The sequence below is a fragment of the Electrona antarctica genome (genome assembly GCF_951216825.1).
Source record: "Electrona antarctica genome assembly, chromosome: 2".
In the NCBI taxonomy this organism is placed as follows: Eukaryota; Metazoa; Chordata; class Actinopteri; order Myctophiformes; family Myctophidae; genus Electrona; species Electrona antarctica.
Genome location: NC_136807.1, coordinates 56,654,173 through 56,681,487, shown reverse-complemented (window position 1 = coordinate 56,681,487; position 27,315 = coordinate 56,654,173). Strand labels below are relative to the sequence as shown.

General features: G+C 42.7%; 1 long non-coding RNA gene across 1 annotated transcript; it reads right to left on the bottom strand.

The window, feature by feature from the left end:
* Positions 1–23,468: 23,468 nt before the first annotated feature.
* LOC306916860 lies at positions 23,469–25,686 on the bottom strand. The gene is made up of 4 exons (XR_013789036.1): positions 25,621–25,686; positions 25,083–25,174; positions 23,992–24,154; positions 23,469–23,844 (listed from the first exon to the last, which is right to left on the bottom strand). It is a non-coding gene; the product is annotated as an uncharacterized lncRNA (long non-coding RNA).
* Positions 25,687–27,315: the final 1,629 nt, after the last annotated feature.

Below are 27,315 nucleotides of genomic sequence, written 5' to 3'. Positions count from 1 at the left end.
TTGTTGTATGAATGTTGTGAGTGTCATAGCCGCCCCAATGCATTTCCAATGGAAGTCACATGGTTTGTAGTCCACATTTTGGACTACAAGCTGTTGTATGGCTTTCGGCTGTGTTTCGACTGCGCCCCTCCCCCTCATACAACACAAATGTTGTGTCAAACCATGTGACTCCCATTGGAAATGCATTGGGGCAAGCTGTGTCACACCCTTTGTATACAACAAGCATACAGCAATCTGTTGCGACCGTGTGAGTGAGGCCTAACGAAGTACTTCTAAATTGCAGTATTGGTACAATTACTTAAGTAAAACAATTGAGTACTTTTTCCACCACTGGTGACCATATTCCCCATGTGCTTTAAAGTACCACAATTTAGTTCAAGCTGATGGCCTAAAAGTGTAACATCTTCCCCAAATCAGAGGGAATTCCCTGTGGCTTAGTGGTTAAGATGTTGGCTTTCCACACGGGAGGCCCGGGTTCAAATCCCGGGTTAAATAATTTGGTGGTCTCTGAAATATCCCTGTGTGAGGTCGAAAATTGACAAAAGTCTAATATCTCCCCCGAGTCACAGGGAATTCCCTTTAGCCAAATTCCAATACCCCAAATCTCCTCCACTCGCTCACTCACACCCGGTCACTCCAGCATGGTGGTGTTACGGTGAAGTTGGTGACCTGCTGAAATATGTGACAATCGTGTAGACAATCACATAATGTTGGTGCCCTAATGTGATCTGTTGCAGTTTGTTCAGCAGAGTTCAACCTAGCAGTATTTAGGCCACTATTTAAAGACTTCCATGTATGAAGTCCACAAGATGGTCACATATTTCGGCAGGTCACCAATTTCACCATAATTCGAGTGGCGAGTGGCCGAGATTTTGGGTATTGGGATTTGGCTTTAGGCTCAGTGGTTAAAGGGTTAGTTTAGAATTTTGGACTTAAAGCTGTAGGAAATACTTGACCCTTTTTGCATAAAAAGATAGATTAGAAGATTTAGAACACTTTCCTGGGGGGTCTTTATGTGTGTAATATGTGGTTTTGGATATTTTAGATTTTAGCAGTGAGCCCAGTGTCTCTCCCCCTATAGCCACAATGAGGATCAGTGCACCAAAGCATTATGGTAATTGTAGTGTCTTTGGACTTAAAGGACCACTTCACCACTTTTCAACCTATCTTCATATAATAGGCCCTCAAGTATGTATGAAGTTGCTTGTAAATATCAATTGGCTTCTGACAGACATATGGGCAGGGAAGCCTGGCCCCGTAGGCAATAGACTTTCAATCCATACCTCCTGTGTTGAGTGGGTTTGAATCCTGCTCAAATCATGTTTTGGTGTCCACCGCTTTTTTTGCGGTTAAAGTTTGGGGTAGGGTTAGTAATAGTGGGAAAACGACGGGATTAAGGTTGGTGAGGGGTCCGTTAAAATGACCGGATTAAGGTTGGTGAGGGGTCCGTTAAAACGACCGGATTAATGTTGGTGAGGGGTCCGTTAAAACGACCGGATTAAGGTTGGTGAGGGGTCCGTTAAAACGACGGGATTAAGGTTGGTGAGGGGTCTTGAAGTGAAATCACTGAATATATAAACAGTAATGTAATCCAAAGGGAATTCCCTGTAGCTCAGGGGAGATATTAGACTTTCAGGTCATCAGGCTGAGGTTGTGAGCCACTCTGACACACTCACCTCGCTTTTGACCTCACACAGGGAAACATCATCCCTGAACAACCCGGTCCCAAGATTTGAACCCGGGTCTCCTGCATGGAAAGCCAACATCTTAACCACTAAGCCAAAGGGAATTCCCTCTGATTTGGGGGAGATGTTAGACTTTTAACCCAATGATCGGGACTACTCAATAGTCACCCAGACCAGAGCAGAACTCTTTGTCCGCCGCGTAAACGTTTATACTTTCTGAAAAGTCTATGAGGAAAATGAACGGGAATTTATTTTCCGGGTCTCTCGAGGGGGCGGGACTGCGACGCTCTATTGGTTAGACCTACACACATACTGGGCCCTGGTTTGGGCCTTACATGTTTTATTGTGCAAAATTGATCAGCGTTATTATCAGGATCAGTGAATCAATCAATCATGATGATGTGTGATTGATCAGTGATTTATTTTCTGGCAGTGGTGGGAGAAGATCTCAGATTTGTTTTGAGTACCAAAATTTAGAAATGTAGCAGTGGATCACAACCTCAGCCGGATGGCCTAAAAGGCTAACATCTCCCTCAAATCAGAGTGAATTCCCTGTGGCTTAGTGGTTGTTGCGTGTGGCCATGACATCACTCACTCACACACACACACTCAAGTCATTCAATCATTGTCTGTGCCTAATCTTGTCTCTCCTCCCCACTCAGACTGACACACCCAGGCTGGCACACCTGCAGCAGATTCCCCAATCATCCTCTGCTGCAGCCCTCTGCTATAAAAGCCATGCCAGCTCAGTGTCAAGGCAGACACAGACACAGACCCAGCAACAGCTCAGTCCCTATCCACGCCAATACTTTGCAGTTAAACTTTATTTAGTTTAGTTTGGCCTGGGGATGGCCGGCAGTTATAGTTTTCGTTCTCATTAGTTATTTGGTTTAAGTTAGGGGAGGGGGGAAACGGCTTCGACGTCCCTATAGGGGGTGGCCTGGGCCCCCCTCATTCTCCTGTTTTGGCCGGCATCTCCAGGTCTCCTTTGTTTCTCCTGAGTTGGTAAAGTACCATGTGTTTTGTTTGATATTTTGTTTGTTGATTTAATACTTCTGTGGGGAAGTGGTTAATAAAAACCGTTTAAACTTGTCCACTTTTGTGATGTCTGTCCTTATGTTGGTCTCCAGTTTGAGCCACTTGTATTATACATACTTTGTTTGGAGACCGCAACAGTGGTTAAGATGTTGGCTTTCCACATGGGAGGCCCGGGTTCAAATTCTGGGTTTTCATATAGTGGGTGTTCCCTGTGTGAGGTCAAAAGGGAGGTGAGTGTGTCAGAGTGGCTCACAACCTCATCCTGATGGCTTGAAAGTCTAATATCTCCCCTGAGTCACAGGGAATTCCCTTTGGCTTATATTAGTGGTTAGTTCAGATTTCTGTTGTTAAAGAAACACTTTTCAATCTATCTTCATATAATTGGTCCTCACTAATGTTCATGATAAAATGCCACAAATTGTTTCTACTCAGTCTGTGTCTGGGAGGGCTGTGGGCAGTTCAGAACAATTCAGAAACCCGTCCACGAGTGACATCATCGATGGGGAATCCAAGCTTATAGAAACGGCAGGCTTTCTATTCCTGAAATGTTGCAATGTGAAAATGGAAGCCATCATTCTCATGATAATAATAATTAAAAAAATGAGACACCATCGCGGGACAAAGCATAAATTATACTTGATGGGCTGCAGGTGCACGTGCAGCCATGGACAAACAGGCTCTGCTGCCGTGATCATGAGCGCACCTCCTGTTCTTATGACAGCGACTGGAGGTGTGGTTTTGTGGACAACTGCTTTGAATTGCTATTATTTATATTTATATTTCACACAACAGAAACCAATAGACTATATATTTCAAAGACGAGAGATCACAATAAAAATCCTAATCATTCTTCCTCCACACTGGGAGAAAAACAGCATCTGAAAGTTTGATGGGGCATTTTTTACACGTGAGTGCAGTTAGAACTTTTCCATTGCGTCTTATGAGAGGTGGGGTTTTTCTGCTGCCGGTATGCACCCGCATGCTGGTGCTTATCAGTGTGACGTCATCTGTTAAGGTGTCTATCTCCCCCAAATACAAGGGAATTCCCTTTGGTTTAGTGGTTAAGATGTTGGCTTTCCACATGGGAGACTGGGGTTCAAATCCCGGTTTAAAAATGCAAGGCCAGACCATTTCCCTGTGTGAGGTCAAAAGGGAGGTGAGTGTGTCAGAGTGGCTCACAACCTCAGCCTGACGTCCTGAAAGTCTAATATCTCCCCCGAGTCACAGGGAATTCCCTTTTTGTTCAGATTTTTGGACCTAATGGAGAGTTACGTGCTAGGAGAGTTAAAGCTCATACATAGTCTGGATTTTCGGTGGTGAGGCTCCCACCGAACTACAACATCGTCACGACCCGCGGTGAAGAGCAAACCACCACCCCAGCCCTTCTCTCTGTTTTTACTCACCACCGCTCAACGTTATTTCAGCTCCCGGTGGTCACCTCACCACCGGAGCGGTGGTCACCTCACCACCGAAAATCCAGACTATGAATGAGCCTTTAAACGTGCTAGAATGCTTTCTCACCTTTGGTCAACAATACAAATGACACTAGTTTTGTGGATTCATTTATTTTGAATGACCAGTACAGGCCCCCACCAAATGACCGGAACTACTTAATATTCACCAACGCTATTTCATTCATTTCATTTTTATTTCGCACATATTAGTGTATCACAGTATAGTAGAAATTATATCAGAGAATAATAATTAATTTCTAATTTGTCTGACGGTGTCTGACCCATGGGCGAAAAGGAGCAGGATTTCCCACAGCTTTAAGTCCAAAAATCTGAACTAACCCTTTAAGATGTTGGCTTTTCACACAGGTTCCAATCCCAGGTGGTGCCGTGACCGGATCGGGTTTCCCTGTGGGAGGAATGTAGCAGTGGATCACAACCTCAGCCTGATGGCCTAAAAGTCTAATATCTCCCCTGAATCAAAGGGAATTCCCTGTGGCTTAGTGGTTAAGATGTTGGCTTTCCACATGGGAGACTGGGGTTAAAATCCTGGTTTAATACGTGCCCTGTCCCCATCCCTTCCCCGTGTGAGGTCAAAAGGGAGGTGAGTGTGTCAGAGTGGCTCACAACCTCAGCCTGATGACCTGAAAGTCTAATATCTCCCCCGAGTCACAGGGAATTCCCTTTTTGTTTTTGTTTCCGATTTTTGGACTTAAAGCTGTACGGAAATACTTGCCATTAATATAGTGGTTGCAAAGCTATTAATTGATTGCCTGAGTCCCGTGGTGAGAGTTCTGGTCTGGTTGTGTTCTGGTCATTGGCTTATATTAATAAAAAGAACATCTCCCCCAAATCAGAGGGAGTTAATTCCCTTTGGCTTAGTGGTTAAGATTATGGCTTTCCAAACGGGAGGCCGGGTTCAAATCCTGGGTTTACAAATGGTGGTCCAGGTTCTCTTACCCTGTGTGAGGACAAAAGGCAGGTGAATGTGTCAGAGTGACTCGCAACCTCAGCCTGATGACCTGAGAGTCTAAAGGGTTAGTCCAGATTTCTTGACTTAAAGGACCACTTTTCAACCTACCTTCGTATAATAGGTCCTCACTAATGTTCATTCAAAATTCCACAAATTGTTTCTACTCCGTCTGTGTCTCATGGGAGGGCTGTGGGCAGTTCAGAAACCAGTCTGTGTCTCATAGGAGGGCTGTGGGCAGTTCAGAAACCAGTCTGTGTCTCATAGGAGGGCTGTGGGCAGTTCAGAAACCAGTCTGTGTCTCATAGGAGGGCTGTGGGCAGTTCAGAAACCAGTCTGTGTCTCATGGGAGGGCTGTGGGCAGTTCAGAAACCAGTCTGTGTCTCATAGGAGGGCTGTGGGCAGTTCAGAAACCAGTCTGTCTCATAGGAGGGCTGTGGGCAGTTCAGAAACCAGTCTGTGTCTCATAGGAGGGCTGTGGGCAGTTCAGAAACCAGTCTGTGTCTCATAGGAGGGCTGTGGGCAGTTCAGAAACCAGTCTGTGTCTCATGTTTTCTATTGTTGTATTGTTTATTGGATCTTGTTTAGTCGATACACTTAATTGTTTTAGCTCATGCTCATTTGATTTAGCTATTTTGTCTCATCTGTTTAAGGAAATAGGTAGCTGATATATTGCACTTTTACCTTAGCGCTAGGTATACTCTTGGTTGCTTGTTTTTGCAGAAAATGCACTAAAGACTTCTGGTGATTAGTAGTTTTTGTTCCCTACCTATGTTGAATACACTTATTGTAAGTCGCTTTGGATAAAAGCGTCTGCTAAATGACTGTAATGTAATGTAATGTCATAGGAGGGCTGTGGGCAGTTCAGAAACCAGTCTGTGTCTCATAGGAGGGCTGTGGGCAGTTCAGAAACCCGTCCATCAGTGACATCGATGGGGAATCCAAGCTAATAGAAACTGAAGGCATTCTATTCCTGACAAGATGGAAGCCATCATTCTCATGATAATAAAAAAAAATCACACCCGTGTGAACTGAGTGGTGCAAGGTCTTATATAGCCTGATCAGCTGTGGTCTGACATAATGTCAGTGACCATAGTAACCATGCTCACTTTTTTTGGGCCCCACGTACAGGTACACACATATACATAGACACATAGATACAGACAAAGCTGGTTATTGGAGTGGTTTGCACCACTCAAAAATAGTTTAAAAAAAATCTGCCCATCGATGAGGTCACTGGTGGACTGCCCACAGCCCTCCTATGAGACACAGACACAACATGTTTGGTATTTTACCTTGAACATTAGTGAGGACCAATTATATGAAGTTCAAAAGTAGAGAAGTGGTCCTTTAAAGCTGTATGAAATAGCCAACTTGCCAATAATATAGTGGTTGCAAGCTCAGAGCTCCCTGTGTCAGCTAGCACAGGAGGCTGACAGAACCTTCACTAAAACATCCCGGATAACGTTTGTTCAACTTTGACCCCTCTGTCACATGGAACTATAGTTTTGTGCTGCTGCTGGCGTAGTGATACTGGACACAAAAAATTGTTCCATGTGACAGAGGGGTCAAAGTTGAAGGGGTTATATATGGTGCGCTATATGGTAGAAATAGGTCAACAATACAAATGACACACTAGTTTTGTGGATTCATTATTTTTTAATGACCCCAGGCCCCCACCATGAAATGACCGGAACTACTTAATATTCACCAAAACTATTTAATTAATTTAATTTAATTTTTATTTTGCACATAGTGTATCACAGTAAGTACAAATTATATCAGAGAATAATAATTAATTTATAATTTATAATAATTTGTCTGATACACCCATGGGCAAAAAGGAGCAGGATTTCCCACAGCTTTAAATCCAAAAATCTGAACTAACCCTTTAAGATGTTGGCTTTCCCACACGGGAGACCTGGGTTCAAATCCCAGGTGGTGCCGTGACCGGATCAGGTTTCCCGGTGGGAGGAATGTAGCAGTGGATCACAACATCAGCCTAAAACTCTAATATCTCCCCAAAATCAGAGAGAATTCCCTGTGGCTTAGTGGTTAAGATGTTGGCTTTCCACACGGGAGGCCCGGGTTCAAATCTGGGTTATTTTATAGTCAGTTTTCATAATGCCGTATATATTCCCTGTGTGAGGTCAAAAGGGAGGTGAGTGTGTCAGCGTGGCTCACAACCTCAGCCTGATGGCCTGAAAGTCTAATATCTCCTCCGAGTCACAGGGAATTCCCTTTGGCTTATATTAGTGGTTAGTTCAGATTTCTGTTGTTAAAGAACCACTTTTAATTCTATCTTCATATAATTGGTCCTCACCTAATGTTCATGATAAAATGATTGACAAATTGTTTCGACTCAGTCTGTGTCTGGGAGGGCTGTGGGCAGTTCTGAGCAATTCAGAAACCCGTCCACCAGTGACATCATCGATGGGGAATCCAAGCTAATAGAAACTGCAGGCTTTCTATTCCTGAAATGTTGCAATGAAATCAAATGGAAGCCATCATTCTCACGATAATAATACAAAAAATGAGACCATCGCGGGACAAAGCATAAATTATACTTGATGGGCTGCAGGTGCGTGTGCAGCCATGGACAAACAGGCTCTGCTGCCGTGATCATGAGCGCACCTCCCGTTCTTATGTCAGCGACTGGAGGTGTGGTTTTGAATTGCTATTATTTTTCACACACAACAGAAACCAATAGACTATATATTTCAAAGGCGAGAGATCACAATAAAAATCCTAATCATTCTTCCTCCACATTGGGAGAAAAACAGCATCTGAAAGTTTGATGGTGCATTTTTTTACACGTGAGTGCAGTTAGAACTTTTCCATTGTGTCTTATGAGAGGTGGGGTTCTTCTGCTGCCGGTATGCGTCCGCATGCTGGTGCTTATCAGTGTGACATCATCTGTGAAGGTGTCCATCTCCCCCAAATAAGAGGGAATTCCCTTTGGCTTAGTGGTTAAGATGTTTGGCTTTCCACATGGGAGACTGGGGTTCAAATCCTGCATTTCCGGTGGTGAATTGCCCACCGAACTATAACATGACGTCACGAGCCACGGTGAAGAGCAAACCACCGCCCCAGCCCTTCTCTCTGTTTTTACTCACCACCGCTCAACGTTATTTCAGCTCCGGTGGTCAGCTCACCACCGGAGCGGTGGTCACCGCACCACCGAAAATCCAGACTATGATGAGCCTTTAAACGTGCTAGAATGCTTTCTCACCTTTGGTCAACAATACAAATGACACTATAGTTTTGTGGATTCATTTATTTTGAATGACCAGTACAGGCCCCCACCAAATGACCAGAACTACTTAATATTCACCAACGCTATTTCATTCATTTAATTTAATTTTTATTTCGCACATATTAGTGTATCACAGTATAGTAGAAATTATATCAGAGAATAATAATTAATTTCTAATTTGTCTGATGGTGTCTGACCCATGGGCGAAAAGGAGCAGGATTTCCCACAGCTTTAAGTCCAAAAATCTGAACTAACCCTTTAAGATGTTGGCTTTTCACACAGGTTCCAATCCCAGGTGGTGCCGTGACCCTATCAGGTTTCCCCGTGGGAGGAATGTAGCAGTGGATCACAAACTCAGTCTGATGGCATAAAAGTCTAATATCTCCCCTGAATCGAATGGAATTCCCTGTGGCTTAGTGGTTAAGATGTTTCCTTTCCACATGGGAGACTGGGGTTCAAATCCTGGTTTAATACGTGCCCTGCCCCCATCCCTTCCCCGTGTGAGGTTAAAAGGGAGGTGAGTGTGTCAGAGTGGCTCACAACCTCAGCCTGACCTGAAAGTCTAATATCTCCCCCGAGTCACAGGGAATTCCCTTTTTGTTTTTGTTCAGATTTTTGGACTTAAAGCTGTACGGAAATACTTGCCATTAATACTGTAGCCTATAGTGGTTGCAAAGCTATTAATTGATTGCCTGAGTCCCGTGGTGGGAGTTCTGGTCTGGTTGTGTTCTGGTCATTGGCTTATATTAATAAAAAGAACATCTCCCCCAAATCAGAGGGAGTAAATTCCCTTTGGCTTAGTGGTTAAGATGTTGGCTTTCCAAACGGGAGGCCGGGTTCAAATCCTGGGTTTACAAATGGTGGTCCAGGTTCTCTCACCCTGTGTGAGGACAAAAGGCAGGTGAATGTGTCAGAGTGGCTCACAACCTCAGCCTGATGACCTGAGAGTCTAAAGGGTTAGTCCAGATCTCTTGACTTAAAGGACCACTTTTCAACCTACCTTCATATAATAGGTCCTCACTAATGTTCATTCAAAATGCCACAAATTCGTCTGTGTCTCATAAGAGGGCTGTGGGCAGTTCAGAAACCAGTCTGTGTCTCATAGGAGGGCTGTGGGCAGTTCAGAAACCAGTCTGTGTCTCATAGGAGGGCTGTGGGCAGTTCAGAAACCAGTCTGTGTCTCATAGGAGGGCTGTGGGCAGTTCAGAAACCCATCCATCAGTGACATCGATGCGGAATCCAAGCTAATAGAAACTGAAGGCATTCTATTCCTGAAAGCCTTTCTATTCCTGACAAGATGGAAGCCATCATTCTCATGATAATAAAAAAAAATCACACCCGTGTGAACTGAGTGGTGCAAGGTCTTATATAGCCTGATCAGCTGTGGTCTGACATAATGTCAGTGACCATAGTAACCATGCTCATTTTTTTGGGCCCCACGTACAGGTACACACATACATAGACACATAGATACAGACAAAGCTGGTTATTGGAGTGGTTTGCACCACTCAAAAATAGTTTAAGAAAAATCTGCCCATCGATGAGGTCACTGGTGGACTGCCCACAGCCCTCCTATGAGACACAGACACAACATGTTTGGTATTTTACCTTGAACATTAGTGAGGACCAATTATATGAAGTTCAAAAGTAGAGAAGTGGTCCTTTAAAGCTGTATGAAATAGCCAACTTGCCAATAATATAGTGGTTGCAAGCTCAGAGCTCCCTGTGTCAGCTAACACAGGAGGCTGACAGAACCTTCACTAAAACATCCCGGATAACGTTTGTTCAACTTTGACCCCTCTGTCACATGGAACTATAGTTTTGTGCTGCTGCTGGCGTAGTGATACTGGACACAAAAAATAGTTCCATGTGACAGAGGGGTCAAAGTTGAAGGGGTTATATATGGTGCGCTATATGGTAGAAATAGGTCAACAATACAAATGACACACTAGTTTTGTGGATTCATTATTTTTTAATGACCCCAGGCCCCCACCATGAAATGACCGGAACTACTTAATATTCACCAAAACTATTTAATTAATTTCATTTCATTTTTATTTTGCACATATTAGTGTATCACAGTAAGTACAAATTATATCAGAGAATAATAATTAATTTATAATTTATAATAATTTGTCTGATACACCCATGGGTGAAAAGGAGCAGGATTTCCCACAGCTTTAAGTCCAAAAATCTGAACTAACCCTTTAAGATGTTGGCTTTCCCACACGGGAGACCTGGGTTCAAATCCCAGGTGGTGCCGTGACCGGATCAGGTTTCCCCGTGGGAGGAATGTAGCAGTGGATCACAACCTCAACCTAAAACTCTAATATCTCCCCAAAATCAGAGAGAATTCCCTGTGGCTTAGTGGTTAAGATGTTGGCTTTCCACACGGGAGGCCCGGGTTCAAATCTGGGTTATTTTATAGTCAGTTTTCATATAATGCCGTATATATTCCCAGTGTGAGGTCAAAAGGGAGGTGAGTGTGTCAGAGTGGCTCACAACCTCAGCCTGATGGCCTGAAAGTCTAATATCTCCCCCGAGTCACAGGGAATTCCCTTTGGCTTTTATTAGTGGTTAGTTCAGATTTCTGTTGTTAAAGAACCACTTTTAATTCTATCTTCATATAATTGGTCCTCACTAATGTTCATGATAAAATGCCACAAATTGTTTCTACTCAGTCTGTGTCTGGGAGGGCTGTGGGCAGTTCAGAGCAATTCAGAAACCCGTCCACCAGTGACATCAATGATGGGGAATCCAAGCTAATTCAGTATTTAAGTCCGACGTCATTTTGTAGTCCTACGTTACGTCCGGGTCCAAGTGGCACCAGCTCCCGTCCGCAGCTCATTGTAAATAGAATATCTAAACGCGTGAATCTTTTTACAATGTTATTTTTCAGAAAGGAAGCCATTGAGGGCTAAAATGGGTCTTTATGCTTCCAACTCGAGTAGAATTATTAATGTTTTGTACAAGCTGTGTCCATAACAAAAATATGATGTGGAGACAATAAAGACTATTATTATCATTATTATTGAAGGTGGTAACAGTCCATTTGCTCAGTAAAATATTTCGGGGGCATATTTAGAATGTTTGCAGGCTTGAGTATGTTGAATCTAGTTTGCATTAATGAGGATTTAGTTGACACAATTAAATAAAATGGCGATAGTATTCCGTGTGGGGCAGACGGCCTGTCACAGCCAGATTTGGGAGAGCAGCGCAGCTTTGTTGTTGCGAGGAAAGCGGTAAAATGAGACTTTCGTGGTTGTTTTCGTCTCAGATTTAGTCCGACGGAGCGTCACAGTATAACTCTATGCGGACACAAAAGCCATCATTCTCATGATAATAAAAATATAAATATAAAAACTGGTTAAAAAAAACCTGCCCATCGATGAGGTCCTCCTATGAGACAAACAAAATGTGTGTTATTTTACCATGAGCATTAGTGAGGACCAATTATATGAAGTTGAAAAGTGGCAAAGTGGTCCTTAAAAAAATAGCCTACTTGCGAGTTGCGACACCTCGTGGTGGTTATTGTCTCCACCAGGCCGAAGGCATGGGGAGAGAGTATGTTTTGCACTCCGTCCGTCCGTCCGTCCGTCCGTGTATGTGTGTGTCCGTGTGTGTGTCCGCCCGTCCTTCCGTCTGTGAACAGCAAATCTCCGGCACCGTTAACCCGGTCGATGCCAAATTTTGCACACACACTCCCTGGATGCCAACGATGAACCTCTGCCCCAAAATTTCCACAAAGGCCTGTTATAGCGCCACCAGGAGGCCGCTTTGTGCAAAACAAGTTTTTGGACAGTACACCTACAGATTTTGTCCAAACATCACGCAAATTGGTACACAGTCTCTCTAGAGCCATTAAACGAAACTGGTCTTTCAGATTTCTCACACTCCATCCTGATTGGCTAAGATTGGCTTCCAAAGTTCGCAGGAGTGCTCAGTTTCAAACAAAATGCTGCAAATCATGAACACATCGTGTGATCTCCGTGAAATTGTGCACGCACATTCCCACTAGGCCGAGGAAGAAATGCCACATGAACATTTTCAACTCAGCCTCATGGTGGCGCTATAACTGGCCGAAAAGTGTTTTTACCTCTAACTGCACGGATCTGTGGATAACTTTGTATGCCAACTCCCTAGAGGCCAAGGAAAAACCTTTGCCTGGAATTTTTCACATCTGCTCTTTATAGCGCCACCAGGAGGCCAACATATGTAAAACACATTTTCTAATATTACTCCTTCAGATTTTATCCAAAGTTCACGCAAATCGGTACACATGCTCTTCATAGTCATGTGATCAAGACGGGTTTGTTTGATTTCTCATAATCCACCCTCATTGGCTACGATTGGCTTCTAAACTTTTCAGGAGTAGCCCACTTTGTACCCGTTTTGTACAAATCGCCACAACTACTTAACGCAGCATCCGATTGTGGTGAAACTGTGCATGCATATTCCCACTAAGCTTTGGAAGAAATGCCACTTGACAGTTTTCAAAACAGCCTCATGGTGGCGCTACAACAGGCCAAGCTGTGTCACACACACACACACACACACGTTTATATTGCTCCTAAACATTTTGCCAAACATCACACACACACTCCTATCCTCCTGGTGGAGACCTGTGCCCAGAAGGGCACTTGTTCTAGTTGGGTATTGTAACAGCCAGGTCAAGTTAGTGGGCACCTCGGACATCTGGGCAGTGGGCACCTGATTGATTGATTGATTGATTGATTGATTGATTGATTGATTGATTGATTGATTGATTGATTGATTGATTGATTGATTGATTGATTGATTGATCGATCCATTCATTCATTCATTCATTCATTGCAGAATGGGTACAGTTCCAAGGAAAGTACAGGCCAATAACTGCTAAGAGGATGAAACCATGACAAATCACTATATTAAAGACGGTGTTTAGATAACTTAAGGGTCCTCCATTTTCAATTCATCAACACATTTAAAGACATACAAATATACATCGATGTAAAACAAAATCACACCCGTGTGAAGTGAGGGGCGCTATTATGTACATCATGATGTCAATTCTCAATTAATTGTCAATGGGAATGTAATCTTTAAAAAAGAATAATAATACTAATAATCTTAATGTAGGACGAAAATAGCCGATTTAATTTGCTCGTCCACATATGACGTAAATTCTCCATTCATTGTCAATGGGAATGTAATGTTTGTGTAAGACGAAAATCTACACTAATAGCTTAATATAATAGGTAATATGTGGACAGTATAAATCGCTCTGGATTAAGAGCGTCTGCTAAATGCCTAAATTGTAAATTGTATGTAAAATTGACAATTTCGTCCAAAATGTGAAAAAAAAAGTGAAAAATGGTCTCAAGTAAAAGAAAGGCCTACACACGATCATTACCAGGCTTAAACTTTCGACAATTAAAGTCTATAATAGTTCTACTATTGCTACAAATTGTAGGCCAATATCCAGTCATTTTGGGGCATAAACAGTACGTTGAAGGATAAGAATTAAGTGTGATAATGATGCATCATGCATGTTCACATCATGTATACTTTACATCAGTAGTTCACAAAGTGGGCTCTGGGGACCCCCAGGGGTACCTGAGGGAGTTCCAGGGGGTCTCCAGCTAAATGATAGTTTGGAACCAAATGGACCATTATGGGTCTGTAACTCTGAGAGTCTCAGAGTTAAAATAACATTGATTTTACAATATATATTGGGGGTCCCAGAGACCGAAATGCCATTAAATTGGGATCTGTAGACTAATGCATGTCAAACTGGGGGTCCTTGTGAGTGAGCTTGTAGATCGGCTATTTTCAATAGATTTTGTACACATTTTGAACTTGTGAAATGGCACATTCTGCACAATGAGTACTTTTACTTTTAGTACTTTAAGTACATTTTGATGCCGATACCTTTTATACTCAAGTACATTTTCAATTTCGTACTTTTACTTGTAACAAAGTACTTCTAAATTGCAGTATTGGTACAATTATTTAAGTAAAACAATTGCGTACTTTTTCCACAGTAATGCTTTGAAGTACAATTTAGTCCAAGCTGATGGCCTAAAAGTCTAACATCTACCCCAAAACAGAGGGAATTCCCTGTGGCTTAGTGGTTAAGATGTTGGCTTTCCACACGGGAGGCCTGGGTTCAACTCCTGGGTTACATATGTTGGCTTCACGAATTTCCCTGTGTGAGGTCAAAGGCAGTCTTTCCAAAAAGTGACAAAAGTCTAATATCTTCCCCGAGTCACAGGGAATTCCCTTTAGTGAAATTCCAATACCCCAAATCTCATCCACTCGCTCACTTACTCTCTGTCAGTCCAGCATGGTGGTGTTACGGTGAAATTGGTGACCTGCTGAAATATGTATTTATATAGGCTCAGTGGCTAAAGGGTTAGTCCAGAATTTTGGACTTAAAGGACCACTTCACCACTTTTCATAGGTCCTCACTAATAATCATGAATAAATGGCACTGTGTCTCATAGGAGGGTTGTGGGCAGTTTAGAAACCGTCTTCCAGTGACAACATCATTAGGCAGATTTTTTTTTAAACAAGATTATTTTACAAAAATATTTAGATTTTCATTATCGTGAGAACGATGGCTTCCATTTTCGCATTGCAACTTTTCAGGACTAGAAAGCCTGCAGTTTCTATTAGATTGTATTCCCCATCGATGATGTCACTGGAAGACGGTTTCTGAACTGCCCACAGCCCTCCTATGAGACACAGACCGAGTAGAAAAAAATTGCACCATTTTTTCATGATTATTAGTGAGGACCTATTATATGAAGATAGGTTGAAAAGTGGTGAAGTGGTCGCAGAAAGTGGATACATCTTATTAGTAACCAGACTATTGTAATTGTAACACTTTATTATTTTTATTAGTGTGGTTGCCTTTCTAGTTATACCTGCCCCTATCTACAATTAAAATTCAACAATCTGTCCAATGTCTACCAACCAGTACTTCACCTTGATTCATCAAATACAAAGGAGGGAGGAGAAAATAAAATATGGTAAAACCATTGTACAATACAACATTCTCTCTATACTCCTGTCTAAATGATACTATCATACCCTACCTTCAAAATAAAGAGTCTTAGACACCTACCTATGATTTTTGAGGGGCGCCAGCCCCTCCTATACACAGGCTTAATATTTGTCATTAGTTCAATGTTTGTTTTGTAAACGCCATTGACAATGAAGGGAACATTTACGTCATAATGTACCTCATTACATCATATTGTCTCTTTATTGTTAATGGCATTTAATGTTTGTGTTGGCACCGTTTGTTTTACATCACCATTACGTCACCTAATCAACATGAGTTAGAATTTAATATATTAGCGACCCTCACTTCACACGGGTGTGATTTTTACATGTCACTGTAATATTATTGCCAATTATTGTTGATTGCAGTATTAGGTCAAATTGTAACGATTATATAATTGTATCCAAGTACTAGGTTACTACTTGGGTTACACATTAAATCAGGACACAGCACACAGTTCAATCTTGTCAGTGTAATGTCATATTAGTCCACATGGTGACACTCTGTGCCACAACAACCTCTTTGATTGATTGATTGATTGAAGAATTTATTAACAGTTTGCAGAATTACAGTACATTTCAAGCACAAACTCAATACAAAGGCTGTTAACTGTGAGTGGACGACCCAATTAAGCATTACACTTGTTTCCAATAGGGTCCACCATGTTCAAATCATCAAAACATTTAGAGACGTACAAATAGACACTTCTATAGACAGAACAGGAATTCATCATAAAGGAGGTAAAAAGGGTAAAAAGGGAAAAGAAACATATACAGTGAGGGGAAAAAAAGGGGTGGGCGGTGGGGGGGATTCACGTTCAGCTCCGTTCATTCGTTTGTTTTCCTTGGAGGAGCTGCGTTGGGTCCCCAAGTCGGCTCCGTGGCCGTACCTTGAGTTGGCTGTGTGGCCGTGACCATCTCTTGTGTTGTCCTTGCGTTGGGTCCCCAAGTTGGCTCAGTGGCCATACCTTGAGTTGGCTGTGTGGCCGCGACCGTCTCTTGTGTTGTCCTTGCGTTCGTGTTTGAGGGATTCCGATTTTACAGGGGCCAGTTTCGAATTGCAGCCGTCCGTAGGCGTCCTTTGAGAGCGGTTTTGAAAGAGTCAAGGGATTCGCATGTCTTAATGACAGTTGGTAGGGCGTTCCACATTTTGGTGGCATAGGAGCGAAAATAATTTAGTCCCTTGTTTGTGCCGAATCTGGGTTGTACATGGTTCGTTGCACTCCCTCTGGTGTTGTGGGTGTGGACTTCGTTAACATTAAGGAAGTATCTAGACAGGTACATGGGTATCTTGGTGGTGTATCGAATCTTGTGGACCAGACCCATTGCAAGATGCTGTACTCTGTCGTCGACCCTAAGCCATTCCAGCCTGTCGAAGTGGGCAGGGGTGAGGTGGGTTCGGGGGGCTAGGTCAAGTAGGAGCCTGACCAGTTTGTTTTGGGAAGTCTGGAGCCTGGTTTTTAGGGCCTTTGAGGTGCTGTGGTACCAGGAGGTGCATGCATAGTCAAAGAAACCCTGTACAAGGGCTCCTGTTAAGGTCTTCAAGGTGTTTTTGTTGACCAGTGAGGAGATCCTGTAAAGGAATCTTGTTCTATGGTTGACCTTTTTGATTACGTTGGTGGCCATTTTATCACCGGAAAGATTAGCCTCCAGGATGGAACCTAGGTAGGTAATTTCATCTTTACGTGTGATAACATTGTCACCCACTCTAACCAAGAAGCCCTTTGCCTTGCTGAGATTACTAATAGACCCAAAGAGAATGGATTCAGTTTTTCCCAGGTGTAAAGATAGTTTGTTATCAGCGAGCCAGGTGCAGATTCTACCGAGTTCAGAGCTGAGGGCATTTTCAACCTGCAGTTTGTCCCTGTCCGAGACCAGCAGTGCTGAGTCATCTGCGAACAGGAACAAGTTGCAGTCACAAGCATGCCTGTTCCGTGTGGCATGCCTGACAGGACAAGACAGGCATGTTTGTTTTAACTTTTGTGCAGGAGAAAACTTATAGCTGATCTACAAACTCACAGCTTGTTGCAATGTGACACGCTGTGGGCTTGTACAGTATGTCAGCTATTGTTTGCTATTCATCTAAATATTTGAAAGTACAAGTGTTCCCTAGGGGGTGCATTACTACCGTGCATACTAGCACCTCCTGAGTGGGACCCCAATAGAGGGTATGCGCGTCATAGATATATCTATGATGCGCGTGGCATCATCATCAAACCCGGAAGTTATGCAGGAATTCCTACTAAGGGTAAAAAACTACTTTCTGGCCTTGACAAACAATCTTGTAGCAAGTGGCGCAATGGATAACTAATGAAGGTTGGTAGAAGGTAAATGAATTGACTGCGCATAAACCAGAGTACCAGATTCGGAAGGAGCTCAATGTGTAAGTGAAAACCAAAGAAATAAGGAGGCAGAAACTGGAGTTAACTGAAATATTATTATTGACTTCAAAAACAGAACTTAAACAACTTTGAACATTTATAGAAAATAAAAAACACAAAATGGGGGCCCCTTTAAAGGTGGTGACTTTGAAGCCAAATTCCAATACCCAAAATCTCGGCCACTCGCTCACTCCCACTCGATCACTCAGGGTCATTCCAGCTTGACCCGGAAATGGTTAACGTTCCGATTGTTAAAGTGCTCCATCGAGGAGGAGAGTGGAGTCGAGTGGAGGAGCCGAGTGGGCTCTCCGAGACCGTATAGAGCGAGTGTACATCAGGTGCAGGCTCGGTGGGGTATGTTGTCTCCTCGCTGCGGATTTCCGCATCACGTGTACATGTTTTTTTCCTTCTCCAGTGACATAAGTCCGCCTCCTCCACATGTGGCACAGAAAACACTGCTTGAAACTCGATACTATGCACCCCCCCCCCATCCACTAGCTGCCGGCCGCTGCGGCTGATGAGACGCTGTCGCTGACCCAACACACACATGCACGCACACACATTAAACTAAAAAGCTTTGCTGTTTGTTGAAGAGACACATTTTCGCTGAATTAATAGAGCAGAGCTTCAGAATGATACAGTAGCCTATAGCCTATGTGAAAGTGAAAGGACCACAACAAGCCACTGGCTTTATTGCGTTGTGTGATATAAGCATAATAAAAGTAGGCTATATTGTGCGCACCTCAAAAGCTATAGTTAATTTATCTCTGTGCATGCCTGAATGCACAGACTGCTATGAATGACGGTGACAAATATGTATTTATTTATATGTGGACTGAACTGAATATGTAAGTCAGAGAGACTACCTATAATAATTCCTGTTATAGTGTCCGTTATTTGCAAAGACCGTCGGAGGAGGGACTGTCCGAGGAGGGGGGGGGGGGGGGTATTTATACGAGCAAAAAGGAACGCGGGCTGCGGGCAGGTCAGGAATTCCCTTCACATTCACAATCATATAATATAAAAGTGTGCGCATCCTGGCGCTTATTCACTATTTCAGGAATAAATAGCCATGTTGCACATGTTACCAATACATACACATTGGCCTCGGTTACATGCACACAAATGAATTGTCTATTCTGTAGACTGTATGGCTCTGGGTTCAGAGTTCCAGTGATCCAGCTGTGTGACACTGTATTGTTCCACCACTTTTGCTTTGGCAATGTAAACGTATGTTTTCCCATGCCAATAAAGCCCTTTGAATTGAATTGAATTGATTCACGTCATAAGTGATCGCGGAATGTGCCGTCGCTTTGAAATGACAGCGGAGTACATTCCGATTCTAGAGGCAAATCCACTCCACCACTCTGTCCTCGCATTGAATCCTCTCCTCCTCCACTCCTCCTCGCTGGGGGCGGAGCCGAGGAGCGAGTGGAGGACGCGAGGGGAGTGAGCGAGTGTGAAAGTTGCGGTATTGGAATTTGGCTTGAGAGTCCCTGTTCAGTTCCTATGTTTCTGGGGGATTCAGTCTCTCTCCTGTTCACTTCAGTTCCTATGGGCCTCATGCGCCAACCGTTCTTAAGAAGTTCTTAAGAGGAAATTTGTTCTTAGACCCACTTAGGAAGTTTTTAAGAAGGTTTTGGGATCCCTCAATCTTTTCTTAGCTGTGATTTGTTCGTAGGTAAGAACAGAATCTACGCACACTGTGGAGCACTCTTAGGGTGCCTTTTTCGTTCTTAAGTGCAATCTGAAAACATAAAGGGAAAACAGCGCCATCTGCATGATGCTCAAAGTTTGGTCTGAGGACCTCAAGGGGTCCTTGAGGAAGTTCCATGTCCACAGCAAAATATGGAATATTTTACCACTTTAATCCCATTTTATACTTTGAAAATAGCCAATCTACAAGCTCACAAACGCGTCCCATTACTGCCCATTTTGAGCTTGTAGATCGGCTATTTTCAAAACATTTTGATAAATCTTCAAAACATTACCCTAGCAGAAAATATTTTCATATGGGGGTCTGCAGAATGCATGTCAATTTGGGGGTCCTTGACATGAAAATGTTTGAGAACCACTGGTTTAGAGTTCACAACCCAACCCAAACAAACGCACCATACCCACCACATACCCCCCCCAGTTGACTATTGTGAGATAAATAATAAAATACATTCATGAATATTGAAAATATTGAAAATGTGAAAATTTCTGTTCACTTCAGTACCTCCACAGTATTATTGATTTTTAATGTTTGGAGTCTGGTGTTCCACCATATTTAGACTTTAGTTTAGGTATTCTTGACTTCACTCAACTTTATTTCTATGTGTGAGGTCCTGTGAGCTGCAATCACACACAGGTGTGACTGCAGGCAAGGCCATGGAGTCATGCAAAACTACACCCACCTGGGTGAACACAGGTAGGAAAGTGAATTCCCAATGCCTTATATGGGATTGGTGGGGCGGTTCCCTATGGTAATTAGGATGCTAATTAGGATATGTGGGGCGTCTACCTATGATAATTTGAATGAACTGGCACACCCCTTCAAGTTACGAGGATTTGGATTCATCATCATAAGAACATGCTTACGAACAATTCTGCCTACTTAAGAACGTTTCATGAATCTGACTGGACTTCTCTTAGGAATTCACTTAGGAAGAAATGTAAGAGGAAAAGTTAGGAACTTATTGGCGCATGAGGCCCATTGTTTCTAAGGGGGAATTCAGTCTCTCCTGTTCAGTTCCTATGTTTCTAAGGGGGATTCAGTCTCTCTCCACTGTGGAGAAACAGGTTTACCACATTTGTGGAGGGAAGGGGGGCGTCGAGATCCGGGTCGGCTCGCCAGGTCCAGGTACCAGCCGGTACCAGAACCATCCAAAGGGGATTCCTTTCAAGGACACAAAAACCTGACCTGAAAGGCCAGGTGTCTAAATCAGTCTTGTGTTCAAAAATCATTGTTGTACAACATTAAATCAAATAAAACTATTAATGAGTAAAGAGTTCGATGTGATCAGTATCGACCTCTTTAATCATTTGCCCATAATAGCTGAGACAGAACAGTATATAGCCAACTTGTCTTTTGCAATCCACCCTGAGCACAAGTTTATGGACATGGCCCCTGCAGACTTCCAAATACAAGGACAATAAGTTGATAATTAATATATCCCAAGGCCATAATACGTTCCACCAAAAGCTGATATTTCATAAGTTTAAAACAAGTGTCCATATACAAATCAAATGGGCAGCCTATTTCAAAGATAGTGACAGTTTTTCTAATTTCATTGATGAACACAATATCTGGAGTATTTGGAATATCTTGTAGTGAATTGACATGTGTGTCATTGTGATCAAAGCAGTCTATTTTTACAGTGCTGTGTTTATACATTCTTGTTGTCCTGTCCTGTACTGTACTCCTCTGATCTTGTCTGAGACCAGGTCCACCAGACGGTGATGTCTGGCAATGTACAGTCCTTTATAGTGGCTGCAACCATTTAAGATGTCTGCGACTGTTTCTTTGTCATGTGGTACTGGATGTAGGATGCAGTGTGGGTCGTGTGCTGATGGGTACCAGGTTGCCAAGTTGAACTTGGTCGGCAACACTTGTAAACAGGCTTTAATGGTGAAAATAAGAATGTCCTCACTATGGTGTTATTTGACAGTACAGAGTGTGATAATGAGTGGTTTTCAAAGGGAAGAAGAGCCAGTTTTCCCTCCAGCCTCAGACTGGTCCAGTGTTGTGCACTTTCTGATCACTTCATTCCTAAAATGTTGGCTCTTGCGGTCGCGAATTTGATTGACAGTTCATGGTGCGTACCGTCCTGCTCGTAGATCGCACATGCACGGACACGCGGATCTGTGATGATGCACAGACACACACACACACACACACACACACACACACACACACACACACACACACACACACACACACATTAACTGTACTATAGGCCTTGATGATTTCGGGTGTGACAGTACAGTACAGTGACAGTACAGTACAGTAGAGGGACCCCTCCATGTAATTTCTAACTGCCCGTCCGCCTGGGCGGGTGCATGCTTTTGGTTAGACATACCATTGGTCCGATATCTCAAACCCTCACCCTAACCCTAACCTCCCACCCTTAACGCACCCCTCACCACCAACTAATCTGGTCGTGTTAACACAGCCCTCACCAACCCTAATCTGGTCGTTTCAACGCACCCCTCACCAACCTTAATCTGGTCGTCTTAACGCACCCCTCACCAACCTTAATCTGGTCGTTTTAACGCACCCCTCACCAACCTTAATCCGGTCGCCTTAACGCACCCCTCACCAACCATAATCCAGTCGGACCAATGCTATGTCTAACCAATGGTATGTCTAACCAAAGTATGCCTCCCGCCTGGGGGCGTTCCTGGGGGTCTGGATGTTCCGGGAACCCCCCCACACGGTGACTGTCATTTCTTGACCGTTTCGGATGCATTTTTTATGATGTTGGGCCTGCGGTCCCCGTGGCTAGATGGGTTGAGTCATCATTATCAGGAAATGTGCCCATTAAACAGACCTCATTACAACATCAAGCACAGGTTCTACTAAATGTGTGCACACATTGTGCAATTCTTGTCCATGTTTTGGCCAAATGTTTGAATGTGGCTCATGTAACCACGAACTGGAGTCAAATGCACACCCTGCCAACATGGATAATATAGCTAGTGTGAGTTTGAAATGTGCACAAAAACACATAATATTATGCCAATGACAGCACAATGCTTATCCTCGTGAAAATGCTGTAATTTGTCATATTATAGAATGAAAACTTGCTTTGAGTGGCCATCATTAATCTTTCCATCATATGAGGCAAATAATGTGAACTTTCTTGCCTGGCAGAGGAGCATGCTGAGTTTATCACAGTGATGAGTGAACAGGTCAGAAACCATGGGACAAACATTCTAACTGTAGGTGACAATAGGCAGTTGAATGTAAAGCATAATAATGGAGCAATTATGAGTTGTTGCTGCTTGGGAGACAATACCTGTTGCGACTTTAACCACATTTTGCAGGCCTTGGATTGGCAACCCGGCCTGGTGGAGACCTGGTACTGTATGCTGATGATCACCATTTTTATTTCAAATGTGCATCTTTGGCCAATGTGAAGATATTTACAAATTAAACACTACACAGGGTATAGCATGATACCTCAAAAAGTAACTAGAACTCTCTCCCTTGCCATTATTTTTGTCTGTGTTTTGTATGAGTCACAGGTTGAGTGTCTCTGACTTGACAGAACAAATCACTTGACGGATCACATTATTCTACTTAGTTTTATTCTAACAGAGATTAGAACCTGGGTCTCCCACATAGTGAACGGAGAGATATAGTGATATTTCTTTAACCAGTCAGTGTCCTACCTGATAGTAGGGAGACAGCAGATGTGCTAGTTGTATTGTATCAACATACCGGTACTCTACCATACTTTCTGTATATTGGTTAAAATATTTTTTTTGCATTAACTTCCTTATTGCAGCGTTAATGTTGAGGCCTGGCCTATTGGTTCCATGTATAACTTGTCTGAGGTTCCTTCGCCCACTCTATTTGTTTTACACATTTAAAATGACCAATGTGGTGGTATGATGAGGTAAGAAAGACACATTTATTATTCACATTATAGACTCTTTTGAAGTGCATGCTTTATTTCATTTTTCCAGACACTTATATCCTTGTGATAATTGATTAATGCACAGTGTACCTATTGTACAACAATAACACCAATAATCTTTATTTTTTTTACGATAACGAATGCTTTATTATCCAAACATTTGCATCATACAAAGATGTAGACTATAGTCTAATCTATTAGTTGACACGTTTGGCGCTTGGCTCCATCTGTATTCATTGGCCCACTGCAACAAACACTGGGGCATCCAAATCACCTTTCACCTCCAGGAAGGAGATCCGACCCAAGTCCTTGTAGCGGTAGTGGTAGGTGAACACCGGAACATTGTCGACCTCAAAGTCATAACTGGACCCACCTGCAGTGATGAGCAGCTAAAAACAGACATCTTGGTATGAAATGTAGGGACTGAAAACATTCTCACTACTGCAGCAATGACCATGCAGGTCAAATAGGGTTAAAGTCTAAAGCCTTGCAATATTTACACATGAACCATAATGGAAAAAAATGCTATACAGTACCTTAAATCCCCTTCCTTGCTCGAAGGGCATTTTATTTATCTCTTCTTTTCCCCACTTCCCGTCCAATTTACTGTTGCACGTCACATTTGGCTCTGGGCTGTCGAAATGCGCAACCATTTGAAGTGCGATCTCATCATCAGGGCAACGAAGCTGAACTGTGAAGCTAAAATGAAAATGAGGTTAACAGACTTTCTTCCACCATGAAGAGTTCCTACACGTCTCTGCTTGCAGATAAGAAGTGATAACACAAGGACTCATAATATACATCATACAGTATACATGTGTTGTTGCTGCTTGGGAGACAAGACTTGATCATTATTAACCACTTAAACCCCAGCATCCAAAACCTAAGCAGACAATAGCACATCTACAATCTCACAACGCGATTGGCTATTTTCAGTGAAGATATAGAAGGAAAACATGAAAGTCACTAGTATAGAGCCCTGAGGGACTATATACTAGTGGGAGGGTAAATAAGTAAAGGCTTTAAGTGGTTAATGTTGAAGGTTCTAATCTAGGAAAGTCTAGGGCTCTATTTTCATCCATGTTAAACCCCTTATCACTAAGGGCTCCATTTTCGTCAACGCTAAACCCCTTATCCCTGAACTTCTTTGCCTTTTTTTTTTACTATTTTGAAATACATTTTTTAATAGTTCAACTAGTCAATCTACATTGACACGTTGTGAACTTGTAGACTGGCCATTTTAACTATTCAAAAACGTTTAGCAAAATAGTAAAAAAAAATGTTTAGGGATAAGGGGTTTAGCGGTGACACAAATGGAGCCCTAAATGTCTTTGCCTTTTTTACTATTTTGAAAAACATTTTTGAATAATTAAAATAGCCACTCAACAAGCTCACACCATGTCAATGTAGATCGGCTGGTTGAACTATTCAAAAATATTTTTCAAAATAGTAAAAAAGGCAAAGAAGTTTAGGGATAAGGATTTTGGCATGGATGAAAATATTGGGCCAAGTCTCTGAGGGGAAAAACGTCAGCTATTTGTATTCCCTTTAGGCAAACAAACAGTGTACAGTACAGCCATATCATATGATTCATATTGCACATATAAGCTAGTATTGCTCTACACACTTTTCAGCTGTTCTTGGCACTTTGGTCTGGATCTTGATTTCCTTGCCGTTTTGGAGTCCTCCCATCAGTTGAATTTGAACTGGCAGGTAGTCCTATAAGGGCAGTTGATGAGAGTACAATATGAATAATGCAATTTCTTCAGTAATTGCATTGTTTTGTGTGTGTGTGTGTGTGTGTGTGTGTGTGTGTGTGTGTGTGTGTGTGTGTGTGTGTGTGTGTGTGTGTGTGTGTGTGTGTGTGTGTGTGTGTGTGTGTGTGTGTGTGCGCGTGTGGGCTATATACGGAGGGATGGACGGACGTACAGACAGACAGACTGACAGACCTTGGGGGTAGTTAACACAAATTCTCTACTCTAAAGTTCAAACAAGTATATTGTTAAATACTAAGTATATTAATATGATGTTTATGTATTTCTACCATTACATTAAACCAGATTATTTCTTACGTACAATCAGATCTAGAAAATATCTGTTATCTATGTAACAATTACAGTATAAAATAATGATCTTATAATATTGTAAGAACTCAGAATACTTACATATTTAGCTAGGTCTTCCATTCTTGCAGAGTAGAGTTAGATTCTTGGTGGACTGATGCCGTAATCTAGAGAGTTGGGTACAGGCTACAGGTTGACTCTTCTATTTATATTGTAATCTAGAGGTGTGGGTGTGAACCATGCCATGTTGGCACCGTGCCCTAGACTTCCTGAGAAGAGATGGTACACCCAGACGTCATACCACATACAGCCCACCCACACCCCTGATGCCTATCCTCACTGCTCCACCCAGACCTCATGCCACATACAGCCCACCCACACCACTGATGTCCATCCCATACACTCTTGCATCAGCCTCACCACCGCCCACTCTCCCCCTCCCTCTCCAACCATACACATACGCACAGGCGGTGACCAGAGCCATCCCCAGCACACACAGCATCGAGCAGATGTTCAGGGAATTCTACACAGCATGGGCCCAGGGCAGAACCCCTGAAATGTAACAACAATGTGAACAATGGAGTACAAATCACTCACTATATCATCCTGTAATATACAAGGTTTGAGGTCGACTGCCCTTGGCATCAAGAGCAGAACCCCAGACTTTGCCAAAGAGATTGCAAACATAGACATCATTGTCCTACAAGAGACATGGCACAGAGGGGACGGCCCTACTGGCTACAGTAGGACAGCCAGTGGTCAGTTCTTCTTCTTCTTCTTCTTCTTCTTCTTCTTCTTCTTCTTCTTCTTCTTCTTCTTAATAATAATACCATTATTATTATTACCCTTATTATTATTATTTCTAACATACTTTATGTCTTGCATATTCAAAAATTCAAAAATAAAGAGTTAAAACAATAATAATAATTGTATTAACAGTTTGCAGAGTGGGTACAGTCCAAGGAAGGTACAGGTCAATACAATAACTGCTAAGAGGATAAAACCAGAAAAAGCACTAAGACTCGGGTCCTCATCAGGGTCCTCCAGGTCTGAGGGTGGATTCTGGGGGTCTTTGTTGCAAATCTATCGCTGACATTCTGTTGCCTTTTATACCGTTGGCTATAGTGCTTGATGCTATAGCCAACTTGGAGTCTATGATGTCAGACTTACATTATGTAAGTCTCCATACAGAATGGGTGACACCCTATAGGGTGCCGTGGCACAAGTCCAGCAGTGCCTCAGAATACATTATATACATATTTGTAATTTATCAACAGCACTTCAGTATAATCACGTAGACCCTCTAGATTTAGTCAAACAGACGTGAGTTGCACTGTACTTGCATCCTACAGTGTAGATGAAAAAACAACTCAAGTAGGCCAGGTCTGTTTTATGAGCACATTTCCTGATAATGATGACTTAACCCTAGCCACAGGCGTTTTGTTAAAAAAAAGAAAAGAAAAAACAATAAAGGCTGGGCATATGAATGAAGTCTAGGAGTGTTTTTGCTAACCATTTTGTCAGCTGTTTTCGCTGGAAAATGTGTATCCGCCCCTGTCGAGCAGAAAGCACAGTGGCTGGGCAGTTAGCCATGGCACGTTATCAGCCCAAACAATCCTCCTTCCCCTTCGCCTTCTTGAGAATCTAATCTTTTCTGTGGAATCTCTTCAACTCTGACTTCCCAGTAACTGACAAGGCCACACCAAATCATGTCTTCACCCAAAAATAGCCGATCTACAAGCTCACAACGTGGTGATGCGTTATATATTTGTGGCAGCGGTGGCCGAACGGATTGCG